A 17,760-nucleotide genomic window follows, 5' to 3' on the forward strand; every position below is an offset into this window, starting at 1 on the left:
TTGCCTTTGAGTGATATTTACCCCTCTCCCACCCTGGTGTTACTGGTGGAAAGTAAAGGCCTTGTTATACACTGTGCGGGACACAAATATTGATCGGTGTTAATGTTAGCTTGAGTTTGGAGCAGTCATATGTTCAGGCCACCCAGGGCTTAGAGGATGAAAAAGAAAAATCTCTCCCCACACACCCCATCCTGGGATTACCCCCTGGCCCCAAGGCTTCTCAGGGTTCCCTTCTGCCTCCCCACCCCTATTTGTTGCTGCTCATCTGTCTATCACAGGGGAGTAGGCAGGTAGGATTAACCTGCTTGTCCAGCAACTGCTGCCAGGCTGCTGCTTTTTTCAAAGCTGAGCCCACCCAGAGAGCAGCAGGAGCCACCCAAAATTACCGTGTAACAAGGCCCTAAATATAGGTACCTTCATACTAGTCAGGAACTCAGTATTTCCAACTGGGAGATACTAATGTGACACCAAATTGCTCAGGGTGGCTTACAGAATCATGGCAGTATTGGCCTTAAGGAAAAAGAGAATTCTGTCCTATATGTCTGAAAAATGCTGATCAGAGCTCTGAATTGGAAGAACTGACCCGCAGTGCACCGTGCCACACCCAGTGATGCATGGTTTCAGGATGAGTGAGCATATGGCACCAGGGAAGTAAATCGTAAGTCTGGGTGGAAGGCAAGTCATGTTCATCTCTGAAGAATGTTAACATAAATTGAAAGAAAACAAATGGAGTGTCAAGCAAAACCCAATTCTTAATGAACTGTATTGGGCAATATTGCTTTCCTGCACAGACGCATTCAATTAATCAGAGTTCACAAGGGTTTTACCCAGTAATTCCTGTTATCTCTTCAACATCTCACTCTATCATCTTAAGGGCAGGGCTGCATTGCCTGTCTTCCTCTTCCTCAGCTCGTGAATGCAGAAAATCAAATTTTTACTCATCACTCTGACCAGGTGATCAGAACTAGATGATAGCTGGAGGTAATGGAGAAAAAATGGTAATTCTCTCCAAGGGAATGGGCCTTGGAAGGAACATATCATCCACCATCTGAACCTGTGATTTTTTTACCAAGATATCAAAGCAGTTTCCATAGATGAGACTTGCTCAGGTCATGCCAAATAGCATGTTGGGACTTTTCTTAATTTGGAACACAGCCAAAATTTAGGGGAAAAAAGTGAACTCTTGCCCTAAGAAGAGCATTGTTCTACCTTTCCTTGTACAGCCTGTCCAGGAATTACCTAACTACAATGTTAACATAGCAGAAGTAAAATTTATACCCAGAAGTGTATTTATTCATTATCAGTCAGTGTTATACGCTGCTGAGTGACTTCTTATCTGGAAAAAGCCATTCAAGTGTCCTGTAGTTTCCTCATGTGTCGGCTTGTTTTGGAAATGATGGATAGTTTCTTGCAAAGTTGGGCAGAGTCTTTGCTATATGCCTTCTCAGAAGAGCTGGCATACCGATAGGTTCATCTCTGACTTGTATTTAATAGCTCCTCATGTACTTCCATGTGTTTGTCTAATTCCTTTTTGAACCTGTTTGGTTTCCTTTCCACATCTTTTTGGCTGAGTTCCATTAGATGTTATATGTGAACAAAGAAAACCTTGCTTCCTTTTGTTTATTTTAAACCTGCTGCTTTATAATTTCCCCAAGAGTCTCCTAGTTCTTCTAGTGTGAGACATAGTAAATAACTGTTTCTTATTCACCTTTTTCCACATTAGCCATGCTTTTATAGATCTCCATAATGTCTTCCCTTTAGTCATCTCTCTTCCAAGCTGACACGGCTAATCCTTTTAAGTCTCTCTTTATATGGAAGCCATTTCAGTCTGTTGATAATCTTTTTTGCTGTTCTCTGTACCTTCTCCTTCTGGTTTGCCCTTTTTTGAGAGAGGGTGACCAGAAGTCCCCCTTTTCCAGGATGTGGGCATAATATAGGAACTTGAGCATGGAAATTATACCATTTTATGCCCTTCTGGTTGAAGAGGCTGGGAGAGACTTGGCCCTGCATCCAAATCCATATTCAAGTGCCTTACAAATATCTAACCTAGGGGTGGGCAGTTATTTCAGCTGGTGGGCCATTTAACGAGATTTGGTGAGTTGTTGAATGCTGCACACACAGTCTTTCAGAAGATACATTTTAATAAATTATAGATAAAAAAACCAAATCATATACTAAAAATCAAACACATGCTATAACTTATTTTAATTTTATTTAAAAAAATAATTTTGATTTATGTTTTTTTGAGTAGTCTCTACAGAGGCGATTTCATAATACCTCAAAATAAAGTCTTCTGTATATTGTATCTGGATGTGGGTGTGTGGGGGGGCTGCCTAAACACTAGGTCCTGGGGGCTCATACAGCAGAGCTCCCCAGGTGGTGTGGTGGTGGTGCGGTCTGCTACCCCTCCCCTGACACCCATCCAGCCTGTGGCTGCTTCTGCAGTGCTCCACATGGAGCTGAGCCCTGTCCGCTCCTGACTGGGGCAGCCCATGCCATGCTTCTGCCTGCATCCTTCTCGGCTAATGTGCACAGTTTTCCATCAGGGCTGTCCTGCAGTTGCTCAGGTACTGCTTGTCTTCCTCTGCCGCTAGTGGCACCCCCTCCTCCTCCTGCCCCTGCTGCACTTCTCTGGTCAGCAGGTAGTGCAGGGAAGCTATGGGGACACGAGCCTAACACCACATGCCCAGCCAGGCAGGCAGAGTGGGTGCAAGGTGGCTGGAAGCTGGAGCTGGAGCTCTGTGAACTGGAGTAGGAGCTGTCTGGCTGCAGCTTCCCCCCACCTGGCTGCGTGTATGGTTCCCAGCACATGTCCCCATGGCTTTCCTGAGCTACCACCTGCCCAGAGTGGCACCGCAGGGGCAAGAAGAAGAGGAGGATGAGCCGCTGGAGGTGGGGGTAGGTAGCAGTACCTAGGTGGCTGTGGGAGTAGCACTGATAGAAAGCCGTGAGCATTGGCCAAGACCAGGGTAGATACCAGTAGGAGCGTGGCACAGACTGCCCTGGGTGGGAGCAGGAAGGGCCGGCCCCATGCGGGACACCAGGGGGATGGGGCACTGCCATGGGCTGGATACACTCAGTTGGCAGGCTGGATCTGGCCTGTGGGCTGTATTTTCTCCACCCCGATCTAATCTGAGTTTGTGCCATCTGGGTTGTGATCCACATTTCAATTTGATATACCAGCCCTACATACTTTTTATGGATCTTCTTAAAGGATGAACAAACATGTATACATTAGGCAAGTATAATACTGAGTTAATTCACTGCAGTTTTAACAAACTAATTAAATAATTAACAATACTGTGATCAAATAGAGGTCATAAATACAATTGAATCAGTAGTTCAGTAGCTCTAATTATAAATCATTAAATTAATAGAGTAAGTAATCTAATCATATTGAGGCTGACACTAGAAAGAATTCCTTTTAGTTTTATTTTGGAAGATTTGAAGGAGTTAATGTCTCTCAACCAACCTTGTAGCCTGCACAACGTATTAATCTAACCAGTGAAGGGCACAGATCTTCATTGAATCTAGCAGGGGGTTTTTTGGTCTTGGAACCATGCCAAGAAAAGTTACCAAATGCAGCTTCATCTTCAGGGAAGGACAGTGGTTCACAGTGACTTCACTTCACCGCTGTCCCCTCACATCTCACTTTTATTACACAGTAGTTGGTTTACTCTTCTTTTTCCACTTCAATCGAACATAACAGAATCTTTTTGAAGACCTAGCATAGAAGTAATAGCTAAATTGCACACAAGATCAGCTTTTGAATCGTACATCACTAAGAAGGATCTGCCTTCTTAATGGTGTATTAGGTGAAAGTTTTGAGAGCTTTGGGGTCTACTCCTGTGTAACTTTTATAGTACTGCAGACCAATTCAATCCAATTTTTGCACTGCCAGAGGTAAAAGCAGAAACGAGTTACCCCAGTCAGTCCTATCCTGGGCCAGATCCTTTAATCAGTTCAAGTTGATCTGTAAAGTTGGTATTTCAGTTGCTTTTGTTCTTTGATTGGTCCTGTTAGGAACCCCAGAACGAAAAAAAGGCCTTGCTTAGGGAGCATGTTCCCTGATTTTTCTAGAAACAGCCAAAGTATGTCCAGGTTCTCCTGTATACCATTTGTACAGCTATGGTAGTCATGCTTGCTCCAAGGTCTCAGCTTTCTTTATTATGTTTGTTTTTCTATGCATGTGACGTAAAGTCATCTACAGTGAAAGCTTTTCAAGTTTCTTTGGATTAACTAATTACCCTTCAGGACTCTGACTCACAGGCTGGGATATACTTAGTGGGCGCTTCCACACAAGATGATTACTGCACATTAGCCTAATAACACCTGTGCAGTAGCATGGTGGTTAAAAACCATGCTAGTAGCCTACTTTGCAGTGTTATTAGGCTAATGCACAGTAAATGTCATGAAATAACCATGTGCTGGCGCAGCCGTGCAGTAACTCTAGTTACTGCACATTTAGTTAGTACTTTATTACGCAAGTACCAAACTAAACTTGCAGTATTTAAGGCACATTAATGAACATATAGATGCATGCGCCCAGTGAGTGGGTCTGGTTTTGTTCGGGGTCTTCATCAATGACCTGGATGATGGCATAGAGTGCACCCTCACCTCAGCAAGTCTGTAGATGTCACCAAGATGTGAGGAGTAGTAGATACGCTGGAGGGTGGGGCTAGGATTCAGGGTGACCTAGACAAATTGGAGGATTAGGTCAAAATAAATCTCATGAGGTTCAACAAGGACAATTGCAAAGACCTGCATTTAGGATGGAATAATCCCATGCACCAGTACAGGCTGGGGGCAGACTGGCTGGGCAGCAGCTCTGCAGAAAAGGACCTGGGGGTTATAGTGGACAATAAGCTGAATATGAGCCAACAGTGTGCCCTTGTTGCAAAGAAGGCTAACGGGATGGCTCCCCGCATGGGGGGGCATGTACCTTCCTGGCTTTGTGCGCAGGCCTGCTGTGGGCTCAGGTCCAGGGGTGGTGCCAGCCTCTTCCCAGTGAGAGAGGGCCTAGGTCAGGGCTGGGCTCGGAGTGGGCGGGAGTGGAGCAGGTGATGGCAGCAGTGCTGGGGGGGGGTGGCTACGGGGAGTGGAGGGGGGCTAAGGCTAATTTTTGGGGTGACTATAGCTCCCTTTCAAAGCACCACCCCTGCTTAGGCATTCCTCTGCTCTGCTGCCTGTGCTCCAGAAGCCGTATGCTGGCTGCGTGTCTCCTACCCATGGGGGGCTTCTGAAGGAGAGGCAGCAGAGCAGAGTACCATGAGCAAGGAGGGAGGGTGTTGGGAGGGCTATATCCACCCCAAAGTTTGCCTTAGTCCACCCCTTCCAGCACTGTTGCCTGCCCTGGGCAGCTGAGCCCAGCCCTGGCCCAGGCCCCCAACTGGGAAGAGCCTGGTGCCACCCCTATCCCTGAGCCTGCAGCAGGCAGCCTGCCCTCCACCTTGTGCATAAATCAGGGGGGGGCACATGCCCCCCTATGCCTCCCTGAGGTGTGCGCACAGCAGCAGGAAACCATCCCCCCGTCCCACCCTAGTCCTGTGCCCTGGATGAACTATCCACAGCTCTGTCTCGCTTCCTGCCCTGGCCCTGGGGTCCTATTAACTTCTTCCCTGAATGGGCAGTGCTTGCCTCTGCCCTACTCCCTCACTCAGCATGGGGACCTCCATCTGCCCCCCACACTACTTCCCTCCCCCATGCTACTTGCCCTCCACAGACTTACCTGCAAGGTTCTGCTCTCCACACTGCCCGGTTGCACTCCTATAAATTGGCTATTGGATCAGTATTGGCTGATATGACTGGCTAATAATCAGTTATCAGTATCAACCAAGAGAATCTTTTTCGGTGCACCCGTAGGTGAAACTTTTTCATCTGGTCTTATGCATGTCTTGTGTTAAAGCCCAAGCTCATCGTTATCGTATTAGCATGGTTCAGGTGGGTCCCTCAATGTGGTTTAAACAGCTGTTCATTAAATAGCAAAGTTGAATGTTAATGAACTTGAAAAAGTTTATTTCAGGAATACTGCTATCTGTGTTTAACACTGAATGGATGTAGTGATATCTGGTCTTTAATAGATGCAACAGTTTATATGATTCTTTTTTTTGTGTTAACTTTCATATTAAAACTTCTATATTGAAGTAAAATACTGATTCTCCTGCTATTCTGGTGATTGGGGGGAAAACAAGAAAACACAGTAGTCCATAAATGGAATATGTTTGAAGATCTGATCTATTGAATTGGTTTAGTATTTACTAGCCCTATCTACGTGAGCGGCACACTGCACAGTTGCAAGGGCATAGTCATTTAGTACTTGCATAAGTACTGTCCCCACATGGTTTTTTTCAAACACTACTACGCACTAGTAATGAGCTACTGCACAGTAACTTGTTACTGCTCAGTAGCATCTCATGTAGACACACCCACAGCCATTTCAGTTAGGGGTGCACCAATAGAGCTTTTTTGAGCCAATACCGATAGCTGATTTTTAAGGAGGTAAATTGGCTGATACTGACTCGATTTCCAATAGCCAGCTTGGCAGCTTGAAGAGCAGTGTCTGGCTGGTAAATCTGTTGTGGTGGAAGGCACGGGAGATGGGAAGAGTGGTGGAAGGTATGGGAGATGGGAATGTATATGGTGGGGGTGCAGATCAAGGTCCCTGTGGTGAGGGAGGGAATTGGGCTGGAGCAGGAGCAGGGGCAGGTGCTGTCCGGGTGGGGTGGGCACGGGATGGAGCCACTGCTCATCTAGGGGCTACGGTGGGGGTGGGGGTGGTGGCAGCTTCCACTGCTGTGCACAACTATGTGGGGCATGTGCCCCTGGATCTGCACGGGGCGAGGGCGGGCTGCTGCTACAGGCTAGGGCTAGAGCTGTGCCAGGCTGTTCCTGGTGGGGGGCTGCGCTCAGGGCGGGTAATGGCAGCGCTGGGAAGGGGGCTTGCTCCTGCCTCTGCCCCACTCCCTATCTCACTGCAGGGGCCTCGATCTGGCCTCCAAACCTTCCTTCCCCACCTGCTGGGCTGGACCCCGAGGCAGGGCAGCCCCCCCCCCCTCCCCCCCTCAACCTCAGATTGACTCTGAGTCACTGGGATCAACCAATCAATTGCAACTTAAAAACACTCTTCTTTAACACCCTAATTCCAGCTGCTCAATCTGCATATAAGGATCTAATCAGACAGCTTGGATGCAGGAAAAGCTCACACCCTCCAGAACAAGCTATATAACAAGTCTTGCCAGGTGAAAAACAAAGACCATTAGTAAATAAATGAGATTACACAATTTATTACTAAGCTTCTCACAGTTAATATACATCACAAAATTGCTCAAGAGTCATGCCTAGATAGGAGAGTGAGACTGAGACAGACAAACTGGCCACAATATAGTTTATTTGAACTAACTTAGTCAGAAAGCTAAAGACAAACCATTCTTAGTATATATCAGTGATGAACAAGCTGCCTTACAGTATCAGTCGCTACTTTGACTATTCATATTTAAATAAGATTTAAAGACCACGGGGGGGGGGATCGGCTCGTCCGGGGCTGCATGCAAGCCCCTGCACCCCTCCCCCCCCAGCCCAGCATTGCCAATGCCTCTCACTCCGGACCCAGGAGTGGCCTGGCACCACGTACATCCTGCCGCTGGGCGGGCAGGGGGCAAGGCTCAGCCCAGTGGTGGGAGGCCCCCTGCATGCAGCCCTGGATGGGCCAGTTGTCCCAGCACTGGACCAGGCCAGGGCCCGACACCACATGCCTCCCGCCATGGGGCAGAAGAGGGAGGAGGGGGGAGTGTAGTAGATGGGGGGGGGATAGTGATATGCCCATGCCCTGCCTCTACCCCTCACTTTAAAGCCTCTGCACCCCTCCTCCCCCCCCTGCCCAGCATTGCCAATGCCTCACTTCAAACCCACAGCTCCTGCCCTTCAGCCTTTCCGGTACCCTCCCTACACTCCAGACCCACAGTCCCCTCCTGCCTCAGTCATGTGGGTCCACAGCCACTTCTACCCCGTGCACAGATCAGGGTGGTGCATGCCCCCCGGGCATCTGCCAGGGTACATGCAGTGGCGGGAGCTCTCCTGCACACCTGGGTGAGGCACCCAAGCTCCAACCCTCCTACCATCCAACCGGGCCAGGGCCCCACTCGCCCTGCCCCTGTCCCACTCCCTCCCTCACTGTGGGGGCCTCAACGCCCCCTGCCGCCTTCCCTCCTGGATGAAGGGGTGGGGGTATGCAGTAGATCCTGGGTTGCCCCTTTACTTCAAAAAATGATCTTCACCTTAAAATGTTTGGAGACCACTGTTTTAAGGCATATAGTCTGCTTGTTTTTCAGTCAATACTTAACCAGTTTGCTAAGAGGAGGCATAATACTGATGGGCATATTCTATTTTGTATATGATATGGAAATATGTAGCTGAGATACCAACCACTTGTGGGTCTTCTTCAGTACTACCTTAAGCCAAGAATCTCAGTGTTTGGTCCAGTGTAATTCAAGAGTGCCAGATACAAAGCTAGGGTTTTAGGTTGTAGCCATGTTGGTCTAAGGACATAGGCAGACAAGGTTCCTTGGGTGAATTTGATATCTTTTATTAGACCAACCTAAATGGTTGGAGAATAGTTTTTAAGCAAGCTTTCGGGTTCAAAAACCCTTCGTCAGGCTAAGGAAGCTGCAGCAGTTGGTGTGTGCTCTTCCTGGATGGAATGAAAAGTAAACAAGCCAGGGGCTGGGCTGGGCTGGGCTGGGCCGGGCAGGGCAGTCAGTTGCCAGGCAGATTGTAATGTATCAAAAATCCAATGTCTGTGTTTAGTCCCTGATCTCTAGTATCCAGCAGGTTGATGAAATGGAGCTCATAGGCTCGTCTCTGGGAAGTGTTGTGTAAGTTTCCCTTGAGGATCAGGACTGAGAGATTGGAGAGAGAGTGGCCCTCCTGTGAGAAATGTGTCCCCACCAGTAATTGAGTGTTTCTGTCTTTGATAGATTTCCGGTGTGCGTTCATTCTGGTGCGCAGTTGTTGTCTGGTCTCTCCTACATATCTTCCATCAGGGCATTTGGTGCATTGGATGAGGTATATTACATTTCTGGAGGTGCAGCTGTAAGATCCTGGGATGCTGATGGCTCTGTTGTGGGGTGTAGTAATAGTGGGGGTGGTGGGGATGTGTTGGCAGGTTTTGCATTTCTTGTCCTGGCACGGTCTGGATCCTTTTGGTGTGTTCTGGGCTTGAGGAAGTTTGCTTCTGGTGATGAGGTTGGTGAGGGTCGGTACTTGTCTGAAGGCTAGGATGGGTGGCTCTGGGAAGATCTTTTTAAGAATAGGGTCTTTTTCTAATATGGGTTGCAATTTTTTGAGGATTTTCCGTACAGGTTCAAGGGATGGGTGATACATCATAACCAGCGGTGTGCGATTTGTGCGTGTTTTTCTTCTGTACTGCAGCAGTTCTTCAGATATGAAGCTACAATTTCTGTTGATGACAGGTTCTCAGTACTCAGTGATAATTGGGTCTATTAACATACAATTTACCTAAATAGTTGTATAAACTATTAGGTAACGCCTGCATTCCGTAGCTGGGAGAAGCGAGTGCTCTTGCTTTTGAAAGCTGTTTTTATCTCATTTGTAAAAACAGGTAGAAGCCTCCAGTCCTATTTATGGGAAGTGCAAACAAGTATCCAAACTATCCAAATGCTTTCTAATCTGGTTTGTGAATCATTTCCAGCTGGTCACCCTAGGGCTATGAAACAGTTGGCAATGTCAAGTTTTTTTAGATGCTCATCAGAGGTCTGCATTCTCTCTGTGTTGTGTTATCTGCTGCTGTCAAGTCATGTTTTGTAATGCCTGTGATCACTCTTGTTTACTTATTTTGAGATACTAGTACAAAAGTTAGCACCTGGTATTCTGGATAACATCTGTTAAAAAGCCAGTTGAAGGAAACCAGAAGAGGAATGAATCTCCATGTGCAACCGTAGAAATGTTTATAAATTAAGATAGTGTAATTTATATTAAGTTAAAATTTGGTTCTATTTGAACTCTCTCATCGTTGATAAAACTTTGTGGGGAAAAATTACTGATGATTTCAAAAACTTTACACAAACTCCTGTTTGTGTGAAGGCATACATTTTCTTTATGACTTCGTTCCCTCTGCATTCTGAAACCAGGTTTCTGAAGAAGGAGCTTAAAACAATTGTAATTTCTTTCTACCTTATATTTCCCCCTTCCAGGGCAGTCAGTACAACTCATTCCTAATAGAAATGGCTAGCATCCTTAGCAAATCTTTCTAAGTAACATCTAAGCTCTGCACCACTGAATAAGAGACTGGAGGCTATTTCCATGGGAATGGGAGAAAGTGAATAATGAGAAACGGGGAGGGGGGAGGGATGGATAACAATATATATTCTCAGCATAAAAGTTAAAGTTCAGTTGCTTTACTTCAGGCATCACATCAGAAAGTGACAGCTCTGAAAGAAGATGGGCAAGTAACCCTTACTTTTTAATATTGCCCCTACTTTCATATTCTGTCATTGACATGCTGTTCTGTTTGACTAATCTGAGAAACTACCTACAGTAAATCTCTGCCAGATATTTCTTGTGGTGTTCCCTAAAATTATTCCCCTAATCTTGGAGAAAAATAGCTGTTAACTTGGACATAATGAGGAACCTCCACCATCAACCGATTTAGCCTCACAGGAAAGAGGCATGTCATCCCAGAAATGAAATGGTCCTTATACACATTAGTTAGCAGATGTAACTATTTCAGAGCATAATTTCAGTTGTCTCTGTATTATCTTTTCATAGGCACATCTGCCTTCATAGAGGTGCAAAACTTTAACATTTTAAATTACTGTTTTCAAGCGCATAGAACTGCATTAGCAAAATGCTGCCTGTCTGTAGATTTGTGACCATCTTAAGGAATGATTTACCCACTACTGAATATGATTAATATTCTTCCCAATACCTATAGAATTTTTATTTTAGAACCCACTTAATTCTATTAGGCTTGTCTTCATGAAGAGTATAAACTAATTATGTTTGTATTCATTATATTGTGCCCGCTGTAATAGACTTGCATAATTAAAAGAGCAAAGAGAAAGAGACGGATTAAAGTCCACTTTGAAAACATTAAGTTTAAATACGGCTCTATGGAGAAGTTACTCTTGAAGAAAAGAAATATAATTATGTGTTGTTTTGTAGTGTACCACATGGATACGAATTATCAATTCATTTTATGACAGCTTTGCTTAAGTATGTGCCAACATTGAGGCACTAGTTGCAACTGCAAGAAAGAATACAAGAAAAAACAATGTAGAAAAGTAGATCAGTGAGTATAATCTGTAAGCCCTATCTCTATTCTTGGAACTTTATGAAATGTGTGGAATGGCACTCTTTTCTAGAAAAGTAATCTCCGTCTACTTGATTTTTATATCAAAAAGTAAAACTAACTGAAGACCAGATTCTGCAAACATCTCAGTAAACACTAGAATTATAATATCAGATCTTGTTTCACCTTGTTAAGTGTGCCAATTGCACTCTGTTCAAGTCCTGAAAAACATTAAGGCAAAAGGTGGGTAGATCTTCCTGGTTGTCATTTCAATTCTTGAGCAGAATGGAAGAGTACACACTTGCGTAGATTGGAATAGTATCTGGACTCCGGTGTTGGTAAGGTAGCAACTGATGACCAGGATACGCAGGTGACTAGAGAGAGACCTAGACAAGGCTATTACTTCAGCCTTGGAGATGTGGAGTCTTCTGCCCAACCTGTGTCTCCAGCATTCCTTCTAAACTGTGTGGCATGCGCAGGCACACTCATGCTGCACTGACAGGCACACCTGAATGGCCGTGCACACCACACAGCTTAGAGGGAATGCTGTTTGTCTCCTGTGTACAAGGCATTTAACTGGCTCCAGTGTAAAGGGCTTCTACTGTACAATCAATAGCTTTGGGCAGTGACTGCTTTGCATATCCTTTTGACTCAGTTCCGGTCAGAAACTTCTGTACTCCCTGCCAAAAGGCGCCCTTGGTCTTCAAAGATTATATACATGTCCTTCTCTTCCCACCAATGACACAAGATCCACTAGTGGAATCCACAGATCTTGTTCACCTTTAGGGGCTGAACCTATTTAACCACAACATACAGACACTTTCTATTGTGAGAAATAACAATTCAGCTTACCCTCCCTGTTCCACTGTCTATTTCCTGTCTATTGCAGTATTTTAATGTGTCAAACCCACATCTGAGCTCCTGCTTCTATTCACAAGTCCTCCCTCCCCATACCTAATCAAAATGACCCTATATGTACATGATGTCATCAAAGATCTACTTGCATCCAAAATGATTTTTAGCGAAGTTTAAAAAGGGCCCGCTGATGGCTTATCCTCAGTTTGTCCCCAGCTCTGGTGAGAGATGCACAGGCGGAAGCCTGTTGCACCCCCATCAAGCCTGGGGACCTCCAGGACCCCCCAGTGGGACCCCGACCCAGACCTCCAGTGTAGCCAGAGGTAGGTGGGGCCCGCGGCAGGGAGGGAGGGACCCCAACCCCAGACAGCTGCAGGGCAGCTGAGTCCAAGCTGGGGTGGGACATGCCCTCCCCTCCCCCCCCCCCCCGGCTCCTACTTTGCCAAGCCCCCAGGGAGCCACGTGACCGGAGCCTCATGAACAGGCCACGCAAAGAGGCATGCTTGTCTGCCTGGTGCGCGAGTTAGCACAGGAGTTTGCGCAGGAGGGGGAGCGGGATGGCCCAAGGCCCTGCCTGTGAGCCCCTAGGGTAGGTAGTCACAGTTAGCCAGACTAACACCAGTTAAATGCAGATGGGCATGCGCCACAACTCGCGGGTCTCCTCGGGGTCTGTGGTTCCCCACTCTGGCTCCTCAGAGGTCTCCACCCAGATGGAGCCCATGCTTCCGGGCTCCACACAGATGGAGCCCCTGGCTCTCGGCTGTGGGGGCTGCCTGACACTTTTTTTCAGGCTCTGGGGTCCAGGAGCATGGCCACCTCCCCTTGTGAGGTCTGCTCCCTTTTGGGGTCTCTGGCGTGCCAGGGGGAGGAGCTCCAGGCCGCAGTCTAGAGACTGCGTGCCATCAGGGATGGTGAGTGGGAGATAGACATCTACTACCAGGCCCTTCACCCCCGGGAGGCGGAGGGTAGACCACGGTCACCTTCCAGGACAAGGGGGGACTCGGGGACCTCCCATGCTGTCCAGCCAAGGGGTTGGACCAAGGTGGGTAAGGGCCCCAAAGCCTGCCGCACCAAGGTCCCTGCCCTGCTGGAGCTTTGCAACAAGTATGAACCTCTTGCAGCCCTTGTAGAGCCTGCTAAGCTGCCAGCTCTGGTTGACAGCAGAGGCTCAACTATAGCTACCGCCCCTGCTCTCCCAAAGACAAAACACAAAGTGTTTGTTGTGGGAGACTCCATCTTGAGGGGAACTGAGGGGGCAATCTGCTGCCCCAGCCCCTTAGTCCAGTAAGTTTGCTGCTTCCCAGGAACCCGAATCCGAGACATTGCGGAGAAGATCCCTGAACTCCTCCAGCCACTGACCGCTACCCTATGCTCCTTATCCATGTGGGCACAGATGACACGGCTCGGAGCACTCCCAGCCAAGTCATGAAGCACTACAGGGATTTGGGAGCAGGGCTAAAGGGTTTAGGGGCGCAGGTGGTATTTTCTTTGATCCTCCCAGTCTCAGGCTACAGGCAGAGGAGGGAGAGGAGGATTGAGGTAGGGAACCAAAGACTGCAGCGCTGGTGTCATCGGGAAGGCTTCGGCTTCCATGACCACAGTCCGCTCTTTGGTGAGAGAGGCAGTGAGCTGCTGGGAAGGGACGGCCTCCACCTCTCTTCGCTGGGGAGGAGGCTCTTCTCAGCGAGACTGGTTGACCTGCTCCACTTGGGTTTAAACTAAGCCCACCGGGGGATGGGGAGACTACCGCCACTGCTGGCCCGCTGAGCGACCTTTGCAAAGCCAGCAGGTCAAGACACTTAAGGGAGCCTGCCCCAGCCCTGGAACAAGCTGTGGGCAAGGCAAGGGCCCCTAGAGAGACACTTGCCTGCCTGTACACAAATGCCAGGAGCTTGGGGAATAAACAGGAGGAACTGGTCCTCCTGCTTAACACAAATAATTACGATGTCATAGGAATAACAGAGGCCTGGTGGGACTCCACCCATGACTGGGCCACAGGTATAGATGGCTGTACAGGAGAGTTCAAGTGGATAACAGGGGTGGGGATGTAGCTCCCTATGTCAAGGAAAGCTACGCATCCCTGCAAGCTGACATTGGTGCCCAGGGTGGGTGACTGGAGACGCTCTGGGTTAGAATCCATGGGGAACATGGCACAGGGGACACAGTGGTGGGAATCTATTACAGACCTCCTACCCAGGATCAAGAGCTTGACCAGGAGTTCACCAGGGAATTGACTGAAGCTGCGCGTTCCTGGTGCATGGTTGTCATGGGAGACTTCAACTACCCTGACAACTCGTGGGAAGAGCGCTCGGCCAAATCAAAGCTTTCTCTTGTGCACGGATGAGCTCTACCTGATGCAAGAAGTCGATGGGCCAACGAGAGGTAAAGCGCTTCTTGACCTGATACTGGTTACAGGGGGTGACTTAATTAGCGACTTAACGATTGAAGGGAAGCTGGGTGACGGTGATCATGAGCTGATCACCTTCACCATCCACTGTAAAGCTGGCAAGTCAGTCAGCAATACAGAAGTCCTCCACTTTAGGAAAGCTGACTTTGACAAGCTCAGGAGGCTTGTAGGTGAGGCCCGAAGGGACCATGACCCAAAGGGGAAGGGAGTTCAGGATGAGCGGTTGCTCCTCAAGGGAGTGATCCTGGATGCACAAGCATCGTCTATCCCGTCTCGGAGGAAAGGCAGCAAAAGGGCACAGCAGCCCCCTTGGCTCTGCAGGGAACTAGTGAACCTCCTGTGTCTAAAAAGAAAGACCTACAAAGGATGGAGGACTGAATCCAACTCCAAGGAGGAGTATTCTGCCCTGGTCTGGATCTGCAGGGAGCAAACCAGGAAAGTCAAGGCTGTGACTGAACTCCAACTAGCTACAAGTGTCAAGGACAATAAGAAGTCCTTTTTTAGATATGTGGGGAACCGGAGGAAAAGCAAGGGCAACATTAGACCCCTGCTAAACCAGATGGGACAACTGACAACTGATGCCCAGGAAAAAGCAACTTGCTAAATGGGTACTTTGCATCAGTTTTTCACCAGTCCCAAGGGACGCCCCTGCCCATTACAGGACGGGAACGCCTGGGTGAGGATGATTCCTTACCCTCCATCAATGCTGACCTCGTGAAGGAACACCTTGAGAGGCTGGACACCTTCAAGTCTGCTGGTCCTGACAGCTTACATCCCAAGGGACTCAAGGAGCTGGCAAGCATTATAGCTCAGCCCCTGGCATGGATCTTTGAGAACTCCTGGCACTCTGAAGTGCCTGAGGACTGGAAGAAGGCCAATGTGGTGCCTATCTTCAAGAAAGGGAGTGGATCCGGCAAACTTCAGGCTGATCAGCCTGACCTCTATTCTGGGGAAGGTCTTAGAAAATATTATCAAAGAGGCCATTTTTAACAGCCTGGCTGATGGCAGCATCCTGAGGGATGGCTAGCATAGGTTTGTTGCAGGTAGGTCTTGTTTGACCAATCTTATTTCCCTTTACAACCAGGTGACCTATCACCTGGACAAGGGAGAGGAGATTGATGTTGTATATCTTAACTTAAAAAAAGCCTTCAATCTGGTATCCCATGATCATCTCTTGGCAAAACTGGCCAACTGCGGCCTTTGCTTCATCATGATCTGCTGGCTGGGGAATTGGCTCCGTGGTCTGACCCATAGGGTGGTGGTTGATGGAAATCAATCATTGTGGTGCCCTGTGACCAGTGGGGTCCCTCAAGGCTTTGTCCTTGGGCCTACACTATTCAACATTTTCATTAATGATGTGGACATTGGTATCGGAAGCAGACTGGCCAAGTTCACCAATGACACCGAATTCTGGGGTAAAGCATCCACACCTGAGGATAGGAGGGTGATCCAGGCTGACCTTGACAGGCTCAGGAAATGGTGGACAAGAACCTGATGGTGTTTAACACCAGAAAATGCAAGGTTCTCCATCTTGGGAAGAAAACCCGCTGCATGCTTGGCAGTGCTGTGCTGGCTAGCACTATGAGCAAAAGGGACTTGGGGGTCATGATTGACCACAAGATGAACATGAGCCTTCAATGTGATGCTGCAGCTACTAAAGCGAGCAAAACGCTGGCTTGCATCCATAGATGCTTCTCAAGCAAATCCCAGGACATCCTTCTCCCCTTGTACTCAGCCTTGGTGAGGCTGCAGCTGGAGTACTGTGTCCAGTTTTGGGCTCCGCAATTCAAAAAGGATGTGGAGAAGCTTGAGAGAGTGCAGAGGAGAGCCATGCGCATGATCAGAGGTCAGGAAAACAGACCTTATGATGAGAGGCTGACAGCTATGGGACTCTTCAGCCTGGAATACGTTTATCAGGGGTGCTCACCAGTATTTGGGGGAATGTCTATTCACCAGAGCTCCCTAGGGGATGAGAAGGTCAAGCGGTCACAAATTCCTTTAGGACTGTTTCAGGCTCGACATAAGGAAGAACTTTGCAGTCCAAGCACCCAAGGTCTGGAATAGACTGCCGCTGGAGGCGGTTCAAGCACCTACTTTGAACACCTTCAAGAGAAATTTGGATGTTTATCTTGCTGGGATCCTATGATCCCTGCTGACTTCCTGCCCCTAGGGCAGGGGGCTGGATTCAATCTTCCAAGGTCCTTTCCAACCCTAATGTCTATGAAATCTATGAAACCTTGTTGGGTAGGTTGGCTTGACTGCTCCCTGCAAAACTTGACTGATGACCACTTGTGCCTAAATCAGTCTTGCATTAGGCCCTGGTTGTCATTGCCCCTCTGATTCCTCACTTGAGTTTATTCCATTACCTGGTGAATAACTAGCTTATTTTAAGGGTTGCACTTTGTGCCAGACCATCCTGCTGGCTGCCTTATCCCTTTAAGCTCAGCTGCAAGACACCTGTCATCCACCAGCCTAGTGTGAGCCAAATTCATGGTAGAATGACTGGAGGTCCAGGCACTTGTTTGCAGTGTTTTCTAGGATCACACAAAAGGAGGTGTAATTATACTCTGCCTGTCCTAGTAGCCCATGTGTAGGTCAGACATAGGCCTTTTAGCATTTTGATTTCCAACCCTTCGGGGCTTAGACTCTGGTTGTCAAAACTCTCCAATGCCACTAATGTAAAATTGATGCTTTATTAAACTGCTGCAAAAAACCTTTCCTCTATTCCAAATCTTTATACATTTCTTTAGTCACCCTGATAAAATGTTGAGGCCTCTTGATTCTAGAGATATCAACTGCCACACAGGCACAGTGTCATATCTGGAGTATTGTACATGGTTTCTTGTGCTTGTCTTACTGTAAGTTTTCTAGAACCTTTAATTACTGTATTAATATCTAATTTTTAACTTGGTAACCATGATGTACTAGTGATGTGAAATGCAGCGAAATCTTGAAAAATTCAGGCTACTGCATTAACTCAGCAAACTCATAGATTTATAATTTTATTCCTGGCTAAATAGGTAATGTAAAATAAAGAATGCTACCAGTAGGAACTGAAGATGCAGGAGTTGAAGGGGTTATAAAGGCAAATTACTAATGCCAAGACAATGCAGGTAACAAGTCTTATAAAGCTTCACCCCAGAGAGTTGATTAACGTTAATGAGAGACCTTAATGGAGGACATGAAACTGTAT

At 47.5% G+C, this 17,760-nt stretch overlaps 1 protein-coding gene across 1 annotated transcript in view; it reads left to right on the forward strand.

The window, feature by feature from the left end:
- Positions 1-17,760, forward strand: part of LRRC1 (leucine rich repeat containing 1) — a 119,728-nt gene that overhangs the window by 60,599 nt on the left and 41,369 nt on the right. The window lies entirely within an intron of this gene.

This window comes from Alligator mississippiensis, chromosome 1 (assembly GCF_030867095.1).
Source record: "Alligator mississippiensis isolate rAllMis1 chromosome 1, rAllMis1, whole genome shotgun sequence".
Classification (NCBI taxonomy): Eukaryota; Metazoa; Chordata; order Crocodylia; family Alligatoridae; genus Alligator; species Alligator mississippiensis.